The sequence below is a fragment of the Trachypithecus francoisi genome, unplaced genomic scaffold, assembly GCF_009764315.1.
Source record: "Trachypithecus francoisi isolate TF-2019V2 unplaced genomic scaffold, Tfra_2.0 Lachesis_group0, whole genome shotgun sequence".
Lineage (NCBI taxonomy): Eukaryota > Metazoa > Chordata > Mammalia > Primates > Cercopithecidae > Trachypithecus > Trachypithecus francoisi.
Window position 1 is genome coordinate 27,507,464 of NW_022681453.1, and position 24,814 is coordinate 27,532,277.

The following is a 24,814-nucleotide window of genomic DNA, read 5'->3' on the forward strand; positions in this document are numbered from 1 at the left end:
TAGGTTTGGAAAAAACTCCGGGGCTGTCTGTTGTAATTCTTCTTCACCCAAACCCTCCTTTTCAAGGCTGCCAAGTTGCATGTGGGGTGTGGAATGCCTGCCCTCCTTTCCTAATGTTTCCTGATGCCACCTAGGAGCATGGTGCAGCCCCGCTCAGTGCCAAGTGATGTTCAGATGGCCAAGACTTCCAGGGTTGAGGCACTGCAGTTCTCCTTCACAGCTTGGCCATCCATCATTTGATTAGAGTGAGGTTACCCAGGTGACACGTCCTGGCAGTGGAGAAGCACTGGCCAGGCCTCCTCAGGCAGCTGGGTTGCTGTCCACGTTACTAATGCTCAGCCCTGCCACTAACAGATGGCCGAGAGTGACCTTCCAGGGGAACTCAACTCTTTTGTAGCAACTAGTGCTTCCAACACATGACTTGTAAAAGTTCTTCTTTGTCTCTGGCATGGCTGAGAATAGGCCTTCACCTTCCAAGTTCCATTGGGTGACTTGTTTCCTCTCTTCTTCTGCAGAACAAAACATGAAAAGCATATGCTCTACGCTTCCTTTCTTGGTAACCTCTCATCCCCTTCCTCTCCCCAGACTTGATTTCCAGCTGAAGTCCTTGTTTCTTCCTGGAAAAGGTTAAGTCTATGCCACGAGCTGCTCATTGCATCCTCTGGCCTCTCCTGCTTTCTCTTGCCTCTCCTTGCTAGTGCTTTCCTGGGAGGCAGCCTACTTCTTCTCGCAGCCAATCCTTCCATCGATGTCTACATCCTGTGGTTTCCTGAGGGACCTTGTCATTCTCTATCTGCTGCCTGGCCACACAGCCTCTTCATAGATCCACTTCTTTCATCTTGAAACACTCTTTCACTTAACACTATGTGTCTGGTAAGTATTGGCTGATTCCCATCTCTCCGTATGTATCCAGATGCTTTCATTTTCCTACCTCTTATTTCCTCCAAAGTCCTTGCCGTCTGGTTCTATCCCCAATATTTCACCTAAAACTGCAGTCAAGTTGGCTTTTCTCTCTATCCCTTGTAGACAAATTCTCAGCTCTTTCCTGAGCCATTCTTCTTGATTCCTTCTATATCAGACACATAGACACTACCCCTACTCCTCTCATGATTTAAAACTCATTTTCCACCTGGTTTCTAGGCAATCTGTCCTCAAAATCCTTCATACTCTTTCATCCTTGTTGATTGTTTTTTGAAATAGTTATAATTTATCCCGTATTTTTAATGACCACCATTTGTTCTATCCTATCTACATCATTCTATCTCTTACCAGACCCCAATATACTAACTCTATTTTGATCTTTCAATTCCTGCATTCTTCTCTTATGCATGATGTTTATTTTTACTTTTCTGACTTGGCTTATAAGTTTATGCATTCAGAAATATCCATTGAGCACCTACTGTGTGCCAGTCACTGTACTAGTGATAGGGATAAAATGGTGAGTAAAATAAATGAATTCCTGCCTTCATGAAGATTATGGTTTGTTAGGGAAGACCAATAATCACACAAATAAAAATCGAATTTGCAAATGTAGTTAGGGCTTTGAAGGGGAGGACCACAGTACCCTGAGAGAATATCATGGGTGGGGCAGTAAGGACAGAGGGAGGAAACTAATTAGGGAGGTCAGAAGGGAAATGAGTTGAAATATGAAGGCTGGTTAGATGTTAACTAGTTGCAGAGGGTTTTCTGAGCATCAGAAAGAGCATGTGCAAAGGCCCTGTGGTGAAAGAGATCAAGGAACTTGGTGTCAGAAAAAGCCAGGGGTGGGCAGAGATCTGAACATGCAGAGTTTGCAGACCACCCTGCTAATGAGGGAGTTTTAAAAAGGGTGGAGGAGGGGAGCATGGTCCCACTGATGTTTTGAAAAGATCCGGTTTATTTAGCCTGATTTCACACAGCCAACTCCCTCTCATGGAGCACACATTTTTGAGATGTGCCAGGGAAGAGAGTTGGCTGGACTAGATTGTGAACTCCAAATCTGTGGAGAGTTTTCAGTGAAGATGCTTAAGGCCCTAGGGAACAGGCCTAACAGATGTTATCAGTGAGGCAGGAGGAGGAGAAGAGCTTCAGTTTAGCCACATTCCTCTGGGGACCTCTCTGACTCGGCTTCTCTGGCTGAGTTACATTGCCCTGATCTGATACTCAAGAGCAACAGCCGGCACTGAGGGAAGGAGGCAGTGGTGGCTGTGTGCAGGTTGCTGTGGATAATTGGAGGTAAAAAAGGAAAAGTGGCTCACCTAATTGTATTCTAAATTACATCCATTGTTCAGTTTCTTAAAAGCACTTGATGCATTCAAGAAGGAAAGTCCTTTCTGGAGTGGGGGATCGATGGGGGGCAGAAGGAGGGAATGGATGCATGGGTACTCTTAGCACATTACTCAGGGTGTTGTAAGTGCAGATTTGAGTGGCTTGCTCAATTACTTTCACTGTGTGCATGCTAACGGTAATAAACTTGGAAAACTGAAACACGTGAGTCTATAGTAATTGTTTTTTAGATAGTGTAATAATTCATGATAATTGCTTGCAAAGCATTTTCCCCCTCCTTGTCTACAGTGGTAAATACATTAAAGCCGCGCGTTCTTGTATACTATTTTACAATCTATTAGCATAATAACCCATTGTAAAATAAGCCCTGCTGCTGTGGGAAAGTGTGTGATATTGGTCCATTAGACACCTTTATTCTTACACACAAGCAACTAATGGCACTATTTATGGGCTCATGTTAGTTTTGTATATGCTTGTTACCAACTAATAGATTCAGAGCATGAAGTACTGTTTGATAAAAGTTATCCAACACTAACAATCCACCATGACTCTAGCCTTTTGCTTGCTTGAAAATTGCTTTTAGCCCCATGTGAATGGGAAAGTCATCTTGATAAATTTAGCTGCAAGCCAAGCTATAACCAATGTTCACAGAATGTAATCAAATTAGATCTTAAAGCCTCTAATTTCATCATTAGCATGTATTATTTCTTCCCCAAACCTTGTAATTAAATAGCATATTAGGAATAGATAATTTTTTTCCCTTTTATACATTTATTAGGTATCTGGGGTTAAATTTGGATCTCTGTTATGATACACATCTGCTTATTCTTAAATTAGGATAGCTTTAATGATACCTGAAGAATTAGAAAAGTAATTGGTTAACGTAACTAAGGGAATTTGTGGCAAATAAGATATCATTATGTTTACCCGAGCACTGTTATAATCTGAGAGTTGTATAAATAGCCAAATTATACAGAGGGAAATTAGACACTCATTATTTACTTTTCTTGGACATTCTGTGGCTTTGTGCAAAAATTTTCACTACACACATGAGATTAATTTTTCTTGATGTTTATATCTGGTTTACCACAAGTCAAGAATTTCCGATAAATGCTCTTTTCTTACTCCCAGTTAGTAGTAAGAAATCCGAGGCTTTGCGATTACTGCAGGAGCTATTGCTGTGGAGAATGGAGGTTGCATGGGCTGTACACACAGGCAGAACAGTGAATTCAATGACTGTTGACACACAGAAAATCCCCTTTTGTGGCCCAGTGGACTGGTCTGTGTCTCTGGGAAGGGTTCTGGTCTGGGTCAATTTAACTTTCTTCCCTTTAACTCATTCCTCTTCCCATCTCCAACAGAGCTTGCTGCTGGGTTTAGCTAAATAAATTCCCAAGCAGCTGGTAGTTCAGTGTTTCCCAACCCTGGCTGCATAGGAGAATCACCCAGGGAGCTTTAAAAATCACAGATGTCTGACCCTACCCCCAGAGATTTCAGGGCAATGTGATACCAGGGCTGAACTGACTGCAGAGGCAAAAACACGGGTGGAAGATAGGAGTCATGGGGAATGCTGTCCCACTCTTGGCCCCAGAGCCACACCTGCCAGGAATTTGGGATTGCAGCACGCTTTTCCATTGAGCAGAGATTCACCTTCTCCTAGAAGCTGCTGCTGACTGATCAAACCTGACATACAAAATGAAGCAAATATGTCATCCCTGGCTTAAGGTGTTACTTTACAGGCACTCTAGACAGAGAATTCACTCATTCCTTTGACAAATATTTAATGAATACATACTTGCTGGGTGCCAGGCACTCCTGTAGAGTCTAGAGATACAAGAGTAAAGAAAACAGACATTTTTTGGGGGAACCTAGTTGGGGAAATTAAAAAAAAGAGAGAAATAAAGAAAATGCATACAATGTAGAAATCACTTCCTAGGGAGGTAGCAGTCATGAAACTAAGACAGAGAATGGCAATTTCAAGTCTTGCAAAGACTCTCTCACAGAGGTGGATTCTCCTTGTTGGAAAAGGCTCTGATACAAGCCAACTGAATCCGAGGAAATCATAGTTGACAGTCAGGGGCTGAATCCTCCCTCTCTCATCCTGCCTTTTCATTTGCAATGTTAAGTTTTTATCCTGCTTGTGACATGAGGACGTTGGTATAATTGGCCTTCCCTGGAACTGGTCCTTTGCTGTGTCCACCTGATGGCTGCTTTAGGTATTGGTCGTCTTCATGCCTGGGGTCTCCCATGTCCCTCTCTGCTTGGTGGCCAGGTGGTTTTCAACTGTGTCTTCGGAGCAGCCACCTGAAAAAGGTCCTTAGATTATAAAATACTCCCTCCTTCTCATTATTCCTCTGTCCCCAGCCCCCAGCAGAGTAGAAGCCCCTAGACTCAGCTTCCTCTGCCAGAGGATTCCCTGCAAAGTACAGGCTGTACATGGGAGTAAAATAATGATGTTTTGAAAGACTTCCTTTCTACTCTTGCAGGGGAAGCTCTCAGTGCCAAATTGTTGACACTGCCTCATTCTCTCTGCCACACTGAATAAATATATTTAAAATGGGATTCGTTTCAAGTCCTTGGCTTGATTTATAATACATTTTCTATCCAGATATGTGCTGCTACTGTTTATCTCCACAAAATAAACATTAAAATTGCATTTGAACCTCATATTAAATTTATATTCATGCTATTACAATTTTATTTCTGTCGAACGATATTCACTTTTCAGACAAAAGGCAGAAATAAGAGCACATAGGCAAATAAAAGTAGTTATTATTATTTCATTTTCTTCTAATTTTTTCCTTAACATGTTACTCACAGCCTGCTCTTCTTCTCACACACAATCTATATAGTAAATAATGGGGAGATGAATAGGAGCTCCTTGATTTTTGCAGTGTATCTAGGTGAGCAGTTTCTATTAATGAAGTGTTTTCCATTACTTGAGAGCCAGACAGGAGCAGTGGGTCTTTTGTCATGTGCAGTTATTGGGCATCCAGTGGTGCCAGAGGCCCACAGTTGGTAGAACATGGCTTCAGGCTTGTATTTCCAGTAGTAGGAATGGTTACTGCCAATATTCATACACTCTTTAACTAATTGCTCAAAGCTAGAGTCCAGTTTTGTGTCCAAAACGATACTCCAGCCTGGTTATCACACTGTTCCTTAAAACCATCCTGCAATGTCACACTTTAGCCTATAGCAGCAGTAATAATAATAATGATAATAACAATAATAATGGCAAGTAGACATTATTATTTTTGAAAATTTGATTGTAGAAGTAGTGTGGGGGAAGGTAATATAATTATTTGCAAATTGCAACAAGCGTCTATCTTTAAAAATGGACACTATTCTAACTTTAGGATAATTCAGTAGTAGAACTTTGATATTCTTTTCTTTTTATTTTGCTCTACAAAATTGGATATTAATGATCTTTTTAAGAGAATTTGGTAATATAACCAAATTCTTTTTTCTTTTTTTTGGTATTTTTTTCTTTTCTTGCTCTACAAAATTGGATATTATGATCACTTTAATTTTTTCATTCTAAAAGATGAAAAATCGTATATTGTTAAAGTGTGCATTTTCCTCTTTCATATTGATATTGATCATATTCAGCGATTAACTTTGGACAGTATGGTCCAAAAAGTTGGCTATCCCTAAGGGTTGATTTTCACATTTTATTTGCTTGTTGTTTATTTAATGCAAGTAATTTAGTCAGAATAATGCCAAAAGAAGTAATGCTTCTTGCCTTTAGTGGGCTGCTTGACAGCCTCTTGTGAATAATATTAAAAACAAGGATGATCACAATTACTGTGTAATGAGCGCACAAGTACTATGATGACCAGTTCACATGATTACTTATTTCACCCTCACAGTAAACCTACGAGCTAAGTGCTGTCATCATACTCATTTTACAGATGAGAAAACTGAGGCTGAGGTAAATTAACGTGTTCAGAGTTGTTTTGGTGACTCAGTAGTAGAACTGAGATTTCGATGCAGATCTGTATCATTCCCACCTCAACGTTCTCATTCAGTATCCTTTATTCCCTGTAAGAAGATTTTACAAAATGTGGGAGATAAAGTTGGTAAGAATTTTTAGCGGTTTCACCAACAGTGGTCAAAGGACAGTAAGGTAAAAAGGAGAGTTAGGTTTCAGTTTGGTCTCACTCACTCACTACTTTTGTGTTCTCAAACAAGCAGCTTCACAGTTTGGGATCTTAATATCTTCATCTAAAAAACAGGGCTAATGGTACCTAACTTGAATGAGATGATGGGAAAGCGTTTTATAATTAAAGATACTCTGTGAATGGGTTTCATCAGCAGGCTGCAAATTCTCTCCTTGGTTCTATCTTATTCAATGTTTTCATTATCTTAAAGACATGTAGGTCATAATCAACAAATTTCTGGTACATTCCTGGGAAGGATAACTAATTTGTTGAGTGAGGTAATCAGGATATACAACGATATCTGTAGGCGGAACCAACAGATTAAGTCCCTCAAGATAAAATTGAACCACTTTAGAAAGTCACATAAAAGACAGTGATAGTCAGTTCATTCCAAACTAACATGTAACATTGATTGAGCACTTACCACGTGCCAGGTACTATTTTAAGCTCTTTGCATGAGTTATATAATCTGCACAGCAACTATCTGGAGGAGGCACTGGACATAGTTTCCCTTCACAGGTAAGAAAATTGAGTTGCAGAGAGACTTTTTTTTTGCCAAAGTCACACAGCTGGTAAATGGAGGAGACAGCCTATGAGCCCAGGCAATTTGGACTGTTTAATGCTACCCCATAGTGCACTGTTCAAAAAGCTAACACAGTTTTTGGCCATGTCAATAGAAATATTGCATCCAGGTGAGAATTAGTAAGAGTCTCAGCCAACATCCCTGTGGATGTTCCACAAATTTTAAACTGTTATATCCAGGTATTGAGGAATGCTGACAAACCAGAGAGCAAATAGGAAAGGATCATCAGGATGATGTCATCTAAAGGGATGTCTGGGGGACTTGAAAATGTCAAGATTGGAGAAGAGGACATATGGTGAGACACCCATCTTCAAATATTTACCATCTAGAAGTTAGAATTGGATTGCTGTGAACCCCAGAGAACAGCCCCAAGTGTTTGAATGGATAATGGAGGGATGCAGTTTCTGTACAATACAAGTAAGACCTGTCTGAAGGTGAAATCTGCCCACCAGTAGAATGGACTTCTGCCAAAATGTAAGTGCCCAGTTGTAGAACGTTTTCAAGCTGAGAACGCTTGTGTGGCTTTCCATCAGAAAAGCTGAGCTGATGGGGGATTTCTACATTGGTGGAAAAATTCACTGGATGACTTCTAATGTCCTTTCCAACTTTAAGATTCTACTACTTCATTCATCAGGTATTGTGCCTCCTACTTTATCCTTAAAAATAGACATTTCTCTTTAAGGTGTCATAAAGGGTTAATGATTAACTGGATTTAAGGTTTGTATGTTTCACTAATGAAGCAGCTATAGCTGCTTGGGGAAGGAGTGAACACCTGAACCAGCCAACTCAGTCAGATTCTCTCTCTCAGAATGTGGTACCAGTGGTCTTTCTGGAGCTAGGATGTACTGGAGCTGTGGAGTGGGGCAGTCATTTCGTGCTGTAGCGGGGAGACTGAAAACACCAATGGGCAAAAGAAAAGATAAAGCAAATGCAAATAAAGAATACAGAAATATGAAATCATGTGATCCAAGGGAGGGAAAGAGAGAAAGTGAGAGATGATGAGGTTGGCTATTTTGGTTCCCATTGGCTGGCAAATTCTAACTTCCCATCCTCCAAGCTTGGCTAAACTTGCTGTTTCTGGGTTCAAGGAGACAGCAGTGGATGCCCCAAGTTAGTTCTGTTTATTTTGCTTCAGTCTGAATAGGTTTCTATAATGTGCCACCCAAAGTTTTTAACTTTGGACAATTCTTTTTAGATAGAGTGACTCTTCTTTCTTTTGTGTAAAAAAAAACTTACTTTTACTGTCTTCAATTGGCTGCTTAATAGTGGCAAGTCATTACAGGTACATATTTTCCCCCAAGATATAATGGTTATAATTAAGTGATTCAAAAGTACTTGAGTGCAGAAGGGCCAGGGCTATCCAAATGTCAGACTAAATTATAAAGTGAGCAGGACTGAAATGCCACAGGATGTAACCATCCATAATTTATGAGTAGCAGAATCAGATCAGTCCATAAAATGAGCTGGAATACTTTTTTCGCGTTTTCATATGTTTTTATTAAAAGATATGACTCAGTAGCAGTGAAACTGCTAAAAAGTTGCAAAAGAGTAAAGCATTCTTACCATATCCCTGGGACCCCCTGTTTTTGATGGTGTACTGGGGGAAATGTCATTAGGTGAGGCACTGCTTTATCAGCCTGTGGGAATCTGAGCGGTGAATATTTTAGGTGGGACATCGGTTCTCAGGAAGCTCCCAGGCTGCTGTTTTTGCCATGGAAGAAATCTCATGGGTCTTCCAGGAGAGATACTCTCTGAGATGTGGATGGTTAAGAGAAATCCTCATAGGCTCCCAGAGCTGTCTCCTGCTTGCCAAGAATAAATCCAAACTCAAGATTGTTTGGAATGGGCCTACGTGACAGAAACATTTGCAATCATGTCACTGAAAATGTTTGTTTTCCTGGGTCTACATGGCAAATAGGATACAGATCAGTGAGCAAAGAAATGGTTTGCTGAGTGGGTTGGACATCACTGATGAAATGTTTGCTGGAAACGTGTACCATGAGTCTTGCTTCAGCACCCCATCCAGGGGAGTTGCCATGCTGCCTGGCAGCATTGCCAGCCTCAGTACTTATGAGAAATGAGCTGAAGTATTTGTCATCATTAAGGCTGTAGATTGTTTTCGAGGAGTATTAAACCTTCCAACCATATTGTAGCTCATGGAGTTTAATCCACATCTCTCTCAAAGTTTGGATCAGATACAGGGCAGCTATCCTTGACATTTATGGAATAAATACGTTCCAGGGAATGGCCAGTAAAGTGCATTGTATAAAGTAAATCATGTTTCCCCATTGATCTACTTTATAAAACTAGAGACCTAAACTCTGAAAACAAATCCATTAAATGTTTGGTGAGGAGATAGCCTAGTTGGCCCCCATTGGAGTCTCTCAGTGGACTTCTCTAAACGTCATCATTGACAAATGCCTGCAGAAGATAGTTCCCTCTTAGTGCCTTGATTTTCCTTTATGTAGGTTCCCTGCACAAGGAAATTAGACACTGGACATCAGCTCTGTGCTCCATATACTACAGGATTCTCTTCCCAGCTAGGAATATCCTTATGCTATACTCATGCTTTTAATCCCCTCTTTCACCTTTAATCTGCTGTACTCATGATTTTAATCCATTCTTAATTATATCCTTTAACAAACCTGGACATGATATCATACACAAGTTCAAATGTCCAAAAACATTATAGCTGTGATAATAGGATGCAAGTTGGGAACCCCAGTGTGTATACAGGCTCCAAAAAATGCATTTGTTTTAAAATGAAGGAGCAACATAAGAAAATAACAAATGGGAGATATAGTTATAAATAACTAACTAAATCTCCCAGATTAAAATTATACATATTCACAAGATGTTATGAATGAACTGAGGACAAGTGAGTTCGAATGCACTAAAGTAACAGTTTTCTCTCCACAAAATTACATGAAACAATATATTTACTTTTCAACACTTTATTTTGAGTCTAGGTGATATGGTTTGGCTGTGTCCTGATCCAAATCTCTTCTTGAATTGTAGCTCCTGTAATCCCCACATGTTGTGGGAGGGAGCCAGTGGGAGGTAATTGAATCACGGAGGTGGGTTTTTCTGTGCTGTTCTTGTGACAGTGAGTAAGTCTTACCAAATTTGATGGTTTTATAAAGGGGAGCTCCCCCTGAACATACTCTCTTGCCTGCCACCATGTAAGATGTGCCTTTGCTCCTCCTTCACCTTCTTCCATGATTGTGAGAAATCCCCAGTCACGTGGAGCTCTAAGTCCATTAAGCCTCTTTTTCTTTATAAATTATCTAGTCTTGGGTATTTCTTCATAGCGGTATGGAAGCAGACTAATACATTAGATAAACATGAGTCATTAATTGTCCTTTGGTTAGTGAAACTGATCTTTTCTTCATGGTTGATTGGGAAGGGAGAGGGAAGCTGACCTGTTGAAGTTTGTGCTTGGAGCTTCTGTTTGGTTAGGAGCAGCAGCACAATATTTCCTTGCCTGTGAGGGAAAGTGAATATTTTGAGAAGTGGGAAAAGATAACTTTTGGTGTTAGCTAGATTCCTCAGAGCCATAATGCCTAGGTTTTCTTTTGTTTTTTTTGAATTTTATTTAATTAATTAATTAATTTAATTAATTTATTTTTGAGACAGTCTCACTGTGGTGCCCAGGCTGGAGTACAGTGGTGTGACCTTGGCTCACTGCAGCCTCTGCCTCTTGGATTCAAGTGATTCTCCTGCCTCAGCCTCCTGAGTAGCTGGGATTATAGGCGCCCACCACCACATCCAGCTAATTTTTGTGTTTTTAGTAGAGACGGGGTTTTACCATGTTGGCTAGGCTGGTCTCAAACTACTGACCTCAAGTGATTTGCCTGCCTCGGCCTCCCGAAGTGCTGGGATTATAGGCATGATCCACCACACTGGCCTGTTTTTTTTTTTTTTTTTTGAGACGGAGTCTCGCTCTGTCGCCCAGGCTGGAGTACAGTGGCCGGATCTCAGCTCACTGCAAGCTCCGCCTCCCGGGCTTACGCCATTCTCTGCCTCAGCCTCCCAAGTAGCTGGGACTACAGGCGCCTGCCACCTCGCCCGGCTAGTTTTTTGTATTTTTTAGTAGAGACGGGGTTTTACCGTGTTCGCCAGGATGGTCTCGATCTCCTGACGTCGTGATCCGCCCGTCTCGGCCTCCCAAAGTGCTGGGATTACAGGCTTGAGCCACCGCGCCCGGCCTGGCCTGTTTTTATGAATTTTAATAAGTGGCATTAGGCTTCGTTCAATTTCCCTATTATCAATTTTTATTGTGTATATATATATATATATATATCCAGTGAGAATGATTTAATTTCTATGGTTACAGAGACTTAGCACTTTACAAACTTAGTTAAACTTGTTATAATGTACCTGGCTGTCCCCATGACTCCATTTCCACTGCAGGTCGTGTCATGTCCTGTGTGTATGGCATATGGTGGATTTCTCAGTGTAGAAAACATCTATTGCTGTTCTCTTCTTGGTCTCGCTGTCAGCCCTAGGACAAAGAGGTCCTTGGCCCCAAATTGTGCTTACTTTTCTAATAACAAATATTGCTTACATTTATTTAGGGCCCACCATGTGCCAGACACTGTGTTAAGCACTTTGCTGGCATTATCTAATCAATTATCTAACCGACTTGTTGCTATGCCGCAGATGGAGAACCAAAGGTGAATTAGCACACACTCAAGCCTACACAGACAGTGGCAAGAAGCCAGAAGCTAGAACATGAAACCAAGTCAGTCCTTTATAGGGCTCACGCTTATCACTCCTCTTCTCGACTACCTCTCTCTGGTTGTCATTTTATTTAAACTACTTTTTAAAGACGTGATTGACATACAGAAAGCTATACACATGTAATGTATACAACCTGAATGAGTCTGGAGATAAATGCAGTCGGTCCTTCGTGTCTGTGGGTTCCACATCCGAGAATTCAACCAACTGCTGATCAAAAAGATTTGGGGAAAAAGCCATCTGTACTGAACACGTACAGTGTTTTTCTTCTCAGTATTTCCTGAACAATACGGTATGACCACCATTTACCTAGAATTATGGCGTATTAGGTATTGTAAGTAGTGTAGAGATGATTTAAAGTACATGAGAGGATGTGCATTGGTTATATGCAAATACTATGCCATTTTATATGAGGGACTTGGATTTTGGTATCCATGGGAGATCCTGGAACCAATCTCTTATGGATATCAAGGGATAACTGAAACTATCATCACAATCTATGCCATAAACGTATCCTTCACCTTCAAGAATTTCCTTCCTTCCACCCTCTTTATTTATTTATTTTTATTTAGTCATTTATTTATTTAGATCTTATTCTGCCACCCAGGCTGGAGTACAATGGAGCAATTAGAGTTCACTGCAGCCTTGACCTCCTGGGCTCAAGTGATCCTCCCAGCTCAGCCTCCCAAAGTGCTGGGAATACAGAGATGAGCCACTGTGTCCAGCTGCTCCTTATGTATTATTATTTTCTTATGTGTGTGTTAAAAATGCCTCACATAATATTTACTTTCTTAGAACATTTTTAAGAATACAACAGAGTATTGCTAACTGTAGGCACTATGCCATAGACCTCTGGACCTTACTCGTCTCATAAAACAGAAACACTGTGCCCTTTGACTACAAACTCCCTGCTCCCCACTACCAAAGCCCTGGAAACCACCCACCATTTCCACTCTTTGTTTCTATGAGTTTGACTATTACTGACTCATCATATGAGTGGTATCATGCAGTATATGTCTTTCTGCGTCTGGCTTATTTCACTTAGCATGATGTCCTCTAGGTTAATCCACTATTGTCACAAATGGTAGGATATCCCTCTTTTAAAAAAACTGAGTAATTTTCATTGTATGTATATATATATATATCACAGTTTCTGATCTATTCATCAATGGACATTTAGGTTGTTTATGTGTCTTGGCTATTGTAAATAATGCTGCAGTGAACATGGGCATGCAGATATCTGTTTAACATACTGATTCAGTTGCTTTGGATGTATTTCAGAAGTGAGAGTGCAGGGTTTATATGGCAGTTCTGTTTTTAGTTTTTGGAGGAATCTTCATACTATTTTCCTTAGTGGCTACACCAGTTTACATTCCTACCAACAGTGTTGGAGGATTCCCTTTTCTCCACATTCTTACCAACATTTGTTATCTTTTGTTTTTTGGATAATAGCCATCCTGGTTTGGTTACCATTTAATACCAGAGCTATTAGACCTACATCGCATCAAATGGGCACACTGCAAACTGTCAAAATAAACATTTGATCAAGAAGTTTGCTGAAGGAATTTTGATAGAGTATAAACCTTAGCCAGGTTGCAGTTTCTGTGCTTCAAGAAACAAAGAACTTTGTAGATTTTTTCCTTAACAGACTTTATGATAAGCCTGTCATGTATCATTGACCTAAGTGAGGACAATTGCAACCCAGAGGGAAACTTTTGTTTCTAGGATATTCTATAAATAACCTATTTGATTAATGGCTCTGTCCATGGAGAATAGAAGCCTACTTTATGGCTGAAGACAGGGATACAGCTCTTACCCTCACTTTCCACGCATTTCCCAAACTGGCCCACTTCCCCTGGGTCACCTACTTACTTTGATTTTTCATTTAACCTTTATGTATCTCTGGGATTTAATTTATTCAGGGTATATAACCTCAGCTCATGAGATGTTTTTGCCCAAAGCAGGACAGAGGTATTCATTTCTCTCAGAAACAAATCTTGGTGACTATTGTACCACAGATTAAGGTATTTACAAGTCTTTGAGATAAACGCTCAATCAGAACATGGCAACAAAAGTCATCTTTAGGCTCACTGTCCCTGTCACTATCATTACATCACTCAGTTATCCAGATCAGAGGATGAGGAAACTCTAGGGGGAGACCCCATGCCTCTATGTGATGCAGTATTAACTCAACGGGCCGGATAAATACCTACTAGTTTGGGGCAGGAAAAAAGGAAATTAAGTTAATTTTTCCTTCATTTAAAAAATTGACTCTGGGAGCTTCAAGGAGATTTTTCCTTAGACAAAATGGACTCTGTTCCCAATTGTGAGACAAGAACTCATCTATCTGAGACATGGTAACAGAGTCTTCCTAACAGATTAATGGGCAGAGTTTACTTGCTCAAAGGGTTTTCATTACATTGTTCAAACGTAAAAGCTTTCAAAAAAAAATTTTTTTTTTCAAGTACAGTGTTGTAGATTGCAAAACGAAAAGAAAAAATATGACCACAGATTCCTTTCATCCCTGTGTACATCTACCTTTGCAATGTGAACTGGCTGCCCTTCCTGTCAAGACTTGGAGTCGTTCTCCCTATTCACTTGCATCTGACTGGCCTTGAGGCTTTTCGGACCAGCAGAATGGGGCAGAAGTGGTGACATAGGAATTCCGAGTCTAGGCTTCAGAAGGTCTTGCAGTTAATCTTCTCATGCTCTTGCTGTCCTGAGACCTCCATGTAAAGAGGCCTGGGCTAGCCTCCTTGAGGGTGAGAGACCACTTGGAGCAGAGACATCCCAGCTTAGCCTCCATAAATCAATCAGCCTGCCCACAGCCCATTCATGTGAGTGAGACTGCCTGGGACTGCTAGCTCCAGTTGACCCACCAGCTGCTTGCAGAATCACCCAGTTAATCCACAGACTTGTGAGCAATGAGAAAATTGCTTTAAAGCTTTAATTTGGGTATGCTTTTATGCACAAATAGATAATGGTTATATATAGGATCAGCCTATAGGCATACAGACACTTTAAATAGGTAAATGTATTTCTGGGTGGTGCGATTGTAGGTAATTTTGTGTTTTAAAGATGTTATATATTTTCTAATAAATCTGCATAACTTTAATGTTAAGATTAATAATAGGCTGGGTGTGGTGGCTCATTCCTGTAATCTCAGCACTTGGGAGGCTAAGGCAGGAGGATCACTTGAGCTCAGGAGTTGGAGACTAGCCTGGGCAAAATAGTGAGACCTTGTCTGTAAGAAAAGTTAAAAAATTAGCTAGGTGGTGGCATGCACCTATAGTCCCAGCTACTCAGGAGGCTGATGTGAGAGGATTGCTTAAGCCCAGGAGATCAAGGCTGCAGTGAGCTATAATCATGCCACTCCACTCCAGCCTAGGCAAGAGAGTGAGATCTGGTCTCTGCATATATAATATAAATATATGTATATATATCATATATAATAATATATACATATATGATATATATGATATATACATAAATACATATATAATATATACTAATTTTATTAAAATGACTATTGTGAACAGCTAGTTAATGAGTGAGCAACTCAGTCACTTTCCTTTGAGAGTCCCTAAAACAGTGTGTTCCGGCTGTCAGTTGCTGTCTAACAAACCACCCCAAAATTTAGTCACAGAAGACAAACAACCATCTTATTATGCTCATGATTTTGTGGATCAGGAATTCAGGCTGGACATAGTGAGAGCTCCTTGATCGCTGGGGTCTCAGCAGGGGTACTCAAATGGCATGAGATGGCTGAGAGCTCCACTGGGGTCATGTGCCCAAGACTTTGGATATGGCTGTAGATGAGTTCTTTGCTTTTACACATTGTGTCCGGTGGAGCTTGAATGTTCAAGATGGCTTCTTCAGTCTCACTTCTGGTGCCTGGGCTGGGCTTGGTAGAAGATCTGGGGCTGGCTGGGAACCTATCTCTTTCTCTTTCTCCTCATAGTTTTTTCATATGTCCAGCTTGAGCAGCAAGGCAGTCTCAGAGCAGTTAGATTTCATACTTGGTGGCTAGCTTCACCCTGAGCAAACATTTCAAGAAGTGGAAGCTGTAAAGCTTCTTATGACCTATACTTGGAAGACCCAGAATGTCATCCCAAAATCAAAGGCTTGAGCATTACTCCTAAATGGGAGTAGTAGCAAAAATATTGTGGCAATCTTTAATCTACCACAGTCTGCCCTCTGGCCACACATTATTTACACATGTTCCACATGCAAAATAAACTCACTGTTCTCTAAGGAATCTACCTCCCAAATCATATCTTATTACAACATTGGCTGTCAAGAATCTCCCTGTCAAAATCAGATCCAGGTATGGATGTGTCTCCTCACATGTGAATCTTTGAGTACAGCTCCTTGAATACAATTCTTTTTTTTGTTCTGAAGGCCTGTGAACTACAGAAATAAACTGTTTACATAATATCTCCACACATCCGATATTCAATGGTAAAAAAGGTATTGTACAACCACAGTTGACACTGCCATCCCAAAGGAGGGGAAAGAGTACATGGCAATCAGTTGTCCACAGCAATTCTGAAACCCAGCCAGGCACAGATCATCAATTCTCTCTTCTCTGGGTACAAGAACATTTCTTGACTAGGGCTCTGTGTTGCTTCCTGGAAATGACTCCTACTCTAGAAATTCTTCCCATTACATCAGCAGAGTGCAAAGAATCAGGCCTCTCTGGGTTTGAATAATGACTCCATATTTACTACCCATATGACTCAGTGCAAGTTATTTCATCTCTCTGGGCCCCAGGTTCATTGTCTATAAAAAGTGTATAATAATACTTCCTTATAATGTTGTTGTGAAAATTAAATGAGCTACTGTATATACTTAACACGGCATCTGGCATTCAACAACTAGTATTTTTCACCTCTCTGTGATGTTCTGTCAGTTTAGGCAGTGGCAAAATTGTCACAGGTCTTGAGAAGGCCACAGAAGCTTCCCCAAATAGATACTATAGTGGGGGAATCTCCTAGAGAATTATTGAGCAGTGAATTGGGGCATTTCTTACAGAACTATTGAACAATGTACTTTTATCACAAAAAAGAAATTTTGAGAGAATTAGTTCATTCTGTTAACCCCCCAAAATACTGAAGCTTTCAGGAATTATCATGCTTGAGGTTGCTTACTGAATACTGGTCTTCTGCCTCTAGTAGCAGTGCTTGTTTCATGGTCTACAATGTGCAGCATCATTTTATTCATTCATTTCCCATAAACAGTTGTGAATGGAATTCCAAGTGCAGAAAATGAGATCAAAATTTGATGCGAACTAGTGAAGATGTTTGACCCTTCCATCTGGCTCAGAGCAGAGCAGTTGTTCAGAAGGTTTAGTAGCCTCAAGCAGTTACCTGAGATCTTAAGATTAGCACGTTGTGATAAGAAGATGTAACGTTTAATGTTAACAACTGAGTGGGGAAAGGGAAGCATACCACATTAGTGTGGTTCTTCATATAAATGTGTAGTAACACAACCCTACTCAAAAAGGCACGAGATGTGTGATCCCATGCACAATGTTTGGATCACTATACCAAGTGATTTAAAGAAATTCCACTGCTCACATAAATACACACTCATGGATAATAATGGAAATCAGAAAACTGAAACAATGTATTCCAAGTTTAATGTTGATTAATTTTGCTGTAAACATATATATATATCCTTCTGGAACTGTGCTTATTGAGGCATACATGTAGTCAGCAGGTGCAGCAGGCATTATCAGTGCTTCACCCATACCCTCTTGATCCCTTTACTACGTTATCTCCAATCCCTTTACTACTTTCTTGCCCTCGGGCTTTCACTGCACTTGCAATTCCAACAGTTAGCACCAGGATCTCTTGTTGGAGAACCGCCTACTTTGCTGGCATGCACTGAGAGTTAAAGTACTTGGGAATTTACATCCTTTGGGTGTCACCCTCTCATCAATGGCTGACTGGATCAAGAATATAAGTACTCTTAGGACAACTCTGAGGAGTGACCTCTACTATTTCTTGACCTCCCCTGCAGAATTAGGCCAAAGTTACCTTCTGTGGGAGTTTGCTTGATATGTCATCTTTTTGCTCGGCCCCATTTCCCCATGACCCAATCAGTTTTTCCAGGGAACAGTTTATGATACATTATTTTCACCTGAATTCTCATGTCAGTATCCACTCCTGGGGAACCTACTCTACTGAGAACAATGTCAAAATCACCTTAAGAAATTCACTGTATATCCCATAAGTACAAGACCCGTAGCTTATATACAAACCCTAAAAAATCGTTTTTGCACACTACACTTTGAGAACCACTAAAATACATCAAGCAAAGAGTAAGATAAGATTCTATGTAAAGATGCCTAGGACCTTAAAGATAGTTTGCAAATCTCATGTAGTAAATAAGGATGGATGGAGAATTCTAAAGGGTTCTGCTTGACTACATGGTTTATTTCACTATGTTTTAGTATTAAGCCTCAATAATTGGAAAACATGTTAATAGATTTGTTTGTTATTTTGGGGAGATTAAATAAGATTTTGTGGTGAGGTCAGGTTCCACAGTCAGCAGGAAAGTTAACTGCATGTGCAATGATGAAATTAACCTGTGTCTTCTAAAGCTCACTTATTCACAATTCCTATGTATTGAGTATGTGCTATGTGCCACATATTATCCTAGACACTGGGAGTAAGGCAGTTAACAAACTAGACAGATTCCTGCCCTCATGAAGCCTATATTCCAGTGGGAGGAGACATAACGAACAAATTGTTGTATAATATATTGGATGGCAAAAACTACTATAAAAAAAATAAATCAGGGTAAGGTGGGTAGTGAATGCCAGAGTGGAGGACACTATTTTCTTTGAGTGGTCAGAGTGACCTCACTGACAAGGTGACATTTGAACACAGACCTAAAGGAAAGGAGAGGCTAGCCATGCTGACATCAGGTAAAAGGCATTCCAGTGAGAGGAAACAGTGTGGTTGACGTGGATCTTCTGCTGAGCGGAGCAGTGCTGGTTGTTGGCCACATCCCAGCTGCTTCCCTATGGGTCCACTGTCACATTCATGTGGAAGCCACATTTCCACTGAGCCACTCCAACCCATTGTAGGAGCACAGTGAGATCCTAATTCAGGCCATTCCGGTGAGGCAGGGAAAGGCACCCACTGGCCTTCTGGAAACTTCCTTAGGACTGCACTGCAGTCTGAACCCTTCTTGTACAATCTGTCTTCCATCTCCTCTTCCTGACAGATGTCAGATTGGCATGGCTGTCAAAGGCTCTTCCCACCTTCTTCCCCTCCCTCCCTTTTATCCTTCATCTGCACTTCCCCTCCATACATTTCATGCACATCTAATTCCATCTTAGCATTTGCTTCTTGGAGAGCCCAAACAAACACAAGCAGCAAAGGCAATGGCCCGAGGCAGGAGCATGCTCGATGTCATTGAGGAATGGCAAGATCTGTGTGGCAGGGGCAGACTCAGAAAGGGGCAGGGTGGCAGAGCATGAGGACAGGCAGAGACAGAGGTCAAATCTGGAGGGCCTTGTAAGCATCATAAGGACCTGGAGTTTTCCTCTGAGTAACACGAGGTCACCTTTGGAGGGGGATGACCAGGGTTAGTGATATGATTCAACATTTTAAAAGGACAGTCATCCCTGCTGCATGGAGGGCAGGTTATAGGTGAAAAGCACAGGGAGATCTGAAGCAGAGATGCCACTGAAGAATCCAGACCAGAGATAATAATGTTTGAAGGAAGTGGTGGTAGGGGAGTGAGCAGTGAGTGAATTCTAAAAATATCTGAAGATAGAGCCAATAGGATTTGCTGATGGTTAGGGCATGCGGTGTGAGAGGAAAAAGAGTCAAAGGTTTTTGGTCTGTGCAAATAGAATTGGCATTCATGGAGACAGGAAAGACTGGGTATTGTGAAATATCATGATGGAAACCTTAGTTTAAGTAGATTTCTTCTGCTTGTATGCTGAAGTAGTGCTTAGTTTATATCTCTACTTCATCATAAGTCAGTCAGTCTTTTTACAGTGACTGTTGCTGCTGTTCTTGCTACCTATCATTGAGTGCTCACTCACTGCCTACTGCCCTAGTGTTTATATTATTGTATTTATTAATCATATGAATATGTCATGTGTGTATGTGTGTGTGTATATATATATATATATATATAATATTTTTAAAAATCTCCTCCTCCACTTCATTTAATCTTAACCTCATGAAATTAGCCTCAGGTTTTGTGTTGTTTTCTGGCTGGAGGTCACATAGAGAGTTACTGCCGGACTCAGAACTGAATGGAACAGAATCCTGGAGGGTGCGGCCCTGATGCCGTGTTCCTCCTCATGCTGAGGGCTTCCTGGTGCCTGTGCAGCCCTTCTGTAGCTGCTTTTTTACCGCTGTCTTCCAGACTATGTCTAGAAGTGTCTTCAGAACAGGATAGTATCATAATCATCTTCATGTGTGCCACTTAAACTACTAAGCTGCCTTGCATACTGTAAGTTCCATGATTCCTTGTGGTATTTTGTGAGTTCTGTGTACCTACTCTGCCCCCACCTACCTGATAACTGACCAATGAAATGTTATGAGAATTCCTAAATATGATCAGATCCATTGGCCTGACAACATCCAGTGGCTTCCAAACTTGTCCGTTGCCTGTCCGACACTGCACTGCTCCACTCTAAACTTTTGTCTGATTTTTAGCAGGTGGTCCTGGGACTCTCTGGTATTTCCCTGGTATCTCTGGGCTCCTCCAGCAGAGAGAAGACCCTGTATGAAATGTAGGACCCAACACCTCATTTCAGATGCTAGTGGTGATCCCAGTGTCCCTGCTAGAAAGAGATGTGGATGCATTTACTTTTTTTTTTTTTTTTGAGACAGAGTCTCGCTCTGTTGCCCAGGCTGGAGTGCAGTGACATGATCTTGGCTCGTTGCAAGATCCACCTTCTGGGTTCATGTCATTCTCCTGCCTCAGCCTCCCGAGTAGCTGGGACTACAGGGCATTTAATTCTCTGGTTATGCAACCTCTTTTCCCTAATATCTGAAGGGCTCCCTTTCTGTCAACTGAGTTAGTCATAACTTGAGAACACTTATGTTATTTGACACATATGAGTTATGCGGGTATTCAGAATGGCAAAAAATGGACCAATTACTAAATTACTTTTTTCCATCCAGTTACAATTACTTATATAAACTTGAATGTTAACTCCTAATTATTTGGCAGCAACAAAATGCATTTGTAAAGATTCACGTCCAAAATGGCCAGTAGCTTTCTGACACTCTCCAGCTGATAATAACTCTGGACTGTGGATATCTCATCAGAATTAATTGCAGCAGACTGGAGTCCTGCAAATGCTAAAATGTCTTTAGTTTTACAGACCGATAGATGCTATGGTTCAGCAGTTCTGCATTATTATTAGTAAACACCTTGAATCTTTTGGGAGGCAGCTCAACAAACCACTGTAACCTTTATACATTAAATGAGAATTAGCAACTATGCTTGTTGATTGTGAGTATCAAGAACAAGGACATGGAATAAAAATAACATCCTTTTTATATCTACCAAATAATGTCACATGCAAAAGCTTGCTTTGCCTGAGAGGTAAAAATAAAGCAGTCAACCAAATATAAAATATTCATCATGTGCATGGGAAATATCTGACATGTTTAGGGAGTAGACTGATAGACAAAGAAGAAGGAAACCCTATAATAAGGTCAGAACATAATTTCGAGAGTTTAGTGGATAGAATATGGTGCCAGAAAGATGTATGTCTCCAAATCAAGGTGAAGATCTGTAGTGTAACAGTCATATCTAAACCTATAAAGGACTAAGAGACTGGAATTTCTGCACATCACTGGTTCTTCCTGTACATTGTATGTTCACATGAGAAGTGGAACATTTTTATTATTGAGGCATATAATAAAATATATATATAGAATTTCCCTTGGGTAGATTGTCAAAATTTCACGTGATCAGGCTCCCAAAACCTGGAGAAAACAGAAGGCAGAGCATGGGGACAAGGGGGATGATGATAAGCAGAGATGAGGAAGAAACTTTAGAGACTTGATATAAATTAATGGAGCCTGGCAAGAAATAAGAATGAGCTTTCAAAAATTTTAAATTCGATTGAGTTGGTAAAAATTATTCATCATCATTGCCAAGGATGGCCCCCCACACAACTGCTGACTATATATAGTGCAGAGCATTATGCTTAGGATCAGAGAGATAAAAAGACATTAATATTCATATTTTCATCCATTTAACATCATTTATTATGTGCCCTCCATGTATGAGGTATTGTGTTAAGATGCTAAGGCAAGGCTGGCACATCCTGGTACCAATGCCAGCAATTGTTCCCATGACAGACATTACCAATCAATTACAGCACTCTTCCTACTGCTTCTGGTGATGGCCATGGTGGCTTTTTCAGCACAGATGCAGAGCCTACTGTTGGCAGAGACCAGATGGAGGCTATTACAGTAAAGTCAGGTAACACAGGGTGAGAGTTGGAATGAAGCTTAAAAAGTGGGCATAGGGAAGTTAATACATTCAAAAGATAGTAAAGAGGTAAAAGAGGACATTTTAAAGGATTGCACGCTGGCTGAGGATGGAAGTTGCTGGGACAAAGTCAGGGATCACATCAAGGTTTCTAGCCTGGGCAATTGGATGGATGGTAATACACTTCACTGAGGTTTGCGAGAAAGAAGAGGGTCTGTGGAGAGAAGGGTGAGCTCATTTTAAAGTACTTTGAGTTTTAGGTTCCTGTGGGCCATCCAGACATATCTAGCAAGAAATTGAATATCTGAGTCTGTAATTTAGATGCACAAGCAAAGCTGATGAGGTGACAGTAGAGGGTGGTTGTTATAACACATAGACACTGGAGGCCCATTATTTGGGTTTGAATCCTAGTTCCACCAGGCATCAGCTTGGTCGAGTTTCTTCATATGTCTTAATCTCCTGTTTCCTCATCTTTAACGTGGAGATAACAGGAGTACCTATCTTACAGGATAATCTTGAAGATTCAATAGATGCCTGGCACACACTAGTAAACACTGTGTGAATGTGTGCTATTACTATCATTGTCATTACATCTAAACAGTGCTAAGTGAACATTTGTAGAATGAATGAATCAATGAGATTACTCAGAGAAAGTACAGGGAATGAGAAGACAAGAGGAATGAGAATAGAAACCTGCATTTATCATTCCTTAGAATGTTAGTATTCTAGTTCTTTTTTTTTTTTTTTTTTTTTTGTATTTTTTAGTAGAGACGGGGTTTCACCATGTTAGCCAGGATGGTCTCGATCTCCTGACCTCGTGATCTGCCCGTCTCGGCCTCCCAAAGTGCTGGGATTACAGGCTTGAGCCACGGCGCCCAGCTTAGTATTCTAGTTCTATGAGAATTCAGTTGCTTTGAAATTTACTTAAAGGAACAAAGACAAATTCAGATCCAAATAGTAAATTATTTCTCTAAAAATTTTGTATTTATTTTTATTTTTTGTAGAGGCAGAGTCTTGCTATATTGCCCAGGGTGGTCTCAAACTTTTGGCCTCAAGTAATCCTCCCACCTCTGCCTCCCAAAGCTCTGAGATTACAGGCATGAATCAATGCACCCAGCCCCCAAAAATAAATTCTTATCAGGAGCACAGAAAGGAGATTCATTGTGCCAGGAAAAAAGATTGTTTGAGGACCAGATGGGGGTAGTTAATCTTGAACCAATTAGGTCCTTCTAGAAGGAACAGGTCTATCTAAAAAGCAAGTGTGGGCTAGCCAGGCACCCACACTTGATTAAAATGTAAGATAAGGAAGCAAGGGTCAAGGTTTTGTTGCTAAAACAGTTGGCAGAGTTGCAGCAAGCAGCATAGTGGCCAAAGCAGTCATTTGCATGATGCTGGAAATAACATGAATTCACAAATTTGGTATGCTCCCACAGCAAACATGCTCCTGACAAGATGTGTGAGAGTCACAGCAGGGTACATCAAATCATATTTTATTAGCTACTAGTCCAACTGGAGAAACAGTGTTTATGAAAGTTGGTGCTAGTAAATGCTACTCACCTCGCACAAAGTTCTCAAGCCCAAACCCCCAAAGTCATCCTTCATTCCTTTCTTTGCTTTGGACTCCCTCTCCATCAGTTCTTTAGGAGCCCTGTCGACTGACAAAAGGACATCTTACATCCATGATCCTTTCTTTGTCGCCACTTTTATCCTCCTGGCACTAGGCAGCATCTTCTTTTGCCTGGGTAGCCCACAGTAGCCAACAGTCTCCAAATCAAGCCATGTAACTCCCCAACATAGAGCAAAACCCATATTTTTACCTGCAGGACTTCGTGTGATCTCGCCCCTGCCTACCTCTTTCATTCTGTCCCTCCTCCCATCTTCTATGCTTCAGCTTCACTGGCCTTCTCACTTTTCTCAGACACACCACACTTTTTCCTGCCTGAGGGCCTTTACACCAACTGTTCCTTCTGTGACGCCTCTAGATTTTCAGAAGACGGAGTCCTCTAGTTATCAAGGTTCTTATCTGCAGTGTGACCACTTCAGGGAGCCTGCTCTGGACATTGTGTCTGTCCAGCCCCTCTCCACTGGTCACTTTCTAAGATGTCCTATTCAATGGCCTTCATTGCACTTTTCTAATATTTTTGTCATGATTTAACTATTACTTGTTTGTTATTGTCTCTGCCACTGGAATGCCAGTTCTGTAATAGCAGGGGCTGGGCTGGACCAATTTATTCATTAGGCACAGTAGGCACAGTGCCTAGAATCCATGATACTTTCTGGGGTCCACAAAAATGTTTTAATTTTCATTTACTTAAAAAGTTAGAAGAAAAAGTAAATATAAAATAATAATTTAATTTTTTTTATGGAGGTAGAGACCAAGTCATAATACAGCCACGGAAGTGAGTCTGTCAACTTTGTTCGCCACAGTGTCTCCAGCACCTGGAACTGTACCTGACGTCTAGAAAGCCTTCCAGACACATTTGTTGTCCAGATAAATGGCAGTGTCCTGAGAATTTGGGGATCTGGCCTCATGCAACTCAGGTTGTGTGTGTGTGTGTGCGTGTACGTGTGTGTGTGTATGTGT

The 24,814-nt window shown here is 40.8% G+C and overlaps 1 long non-coding RNA gene across 1 annotated transcript; it reads right to left on the reverse strand.

Moving 5' to 3' along the window:
* Positions 1-10,264: 10,264 nt before the first annotated feature.
* On the reverse strand, positions 10,265-24,183 carry LOC117076409. The gene is made up of 3 exons (XR_004434361.1): positions 24,082-24,183; positions 23,788-23,885; positions 10,265-10,492 (listed from the first exon to the last, which is right to left on the reverse strand). It is a non-coding gene; the product is annotated as an uncharacterized LOC117076409 (long non-coding RNA).
* Between the last annotated feature and the right edge of the window lie 631 nt (positions 24,184-24,814).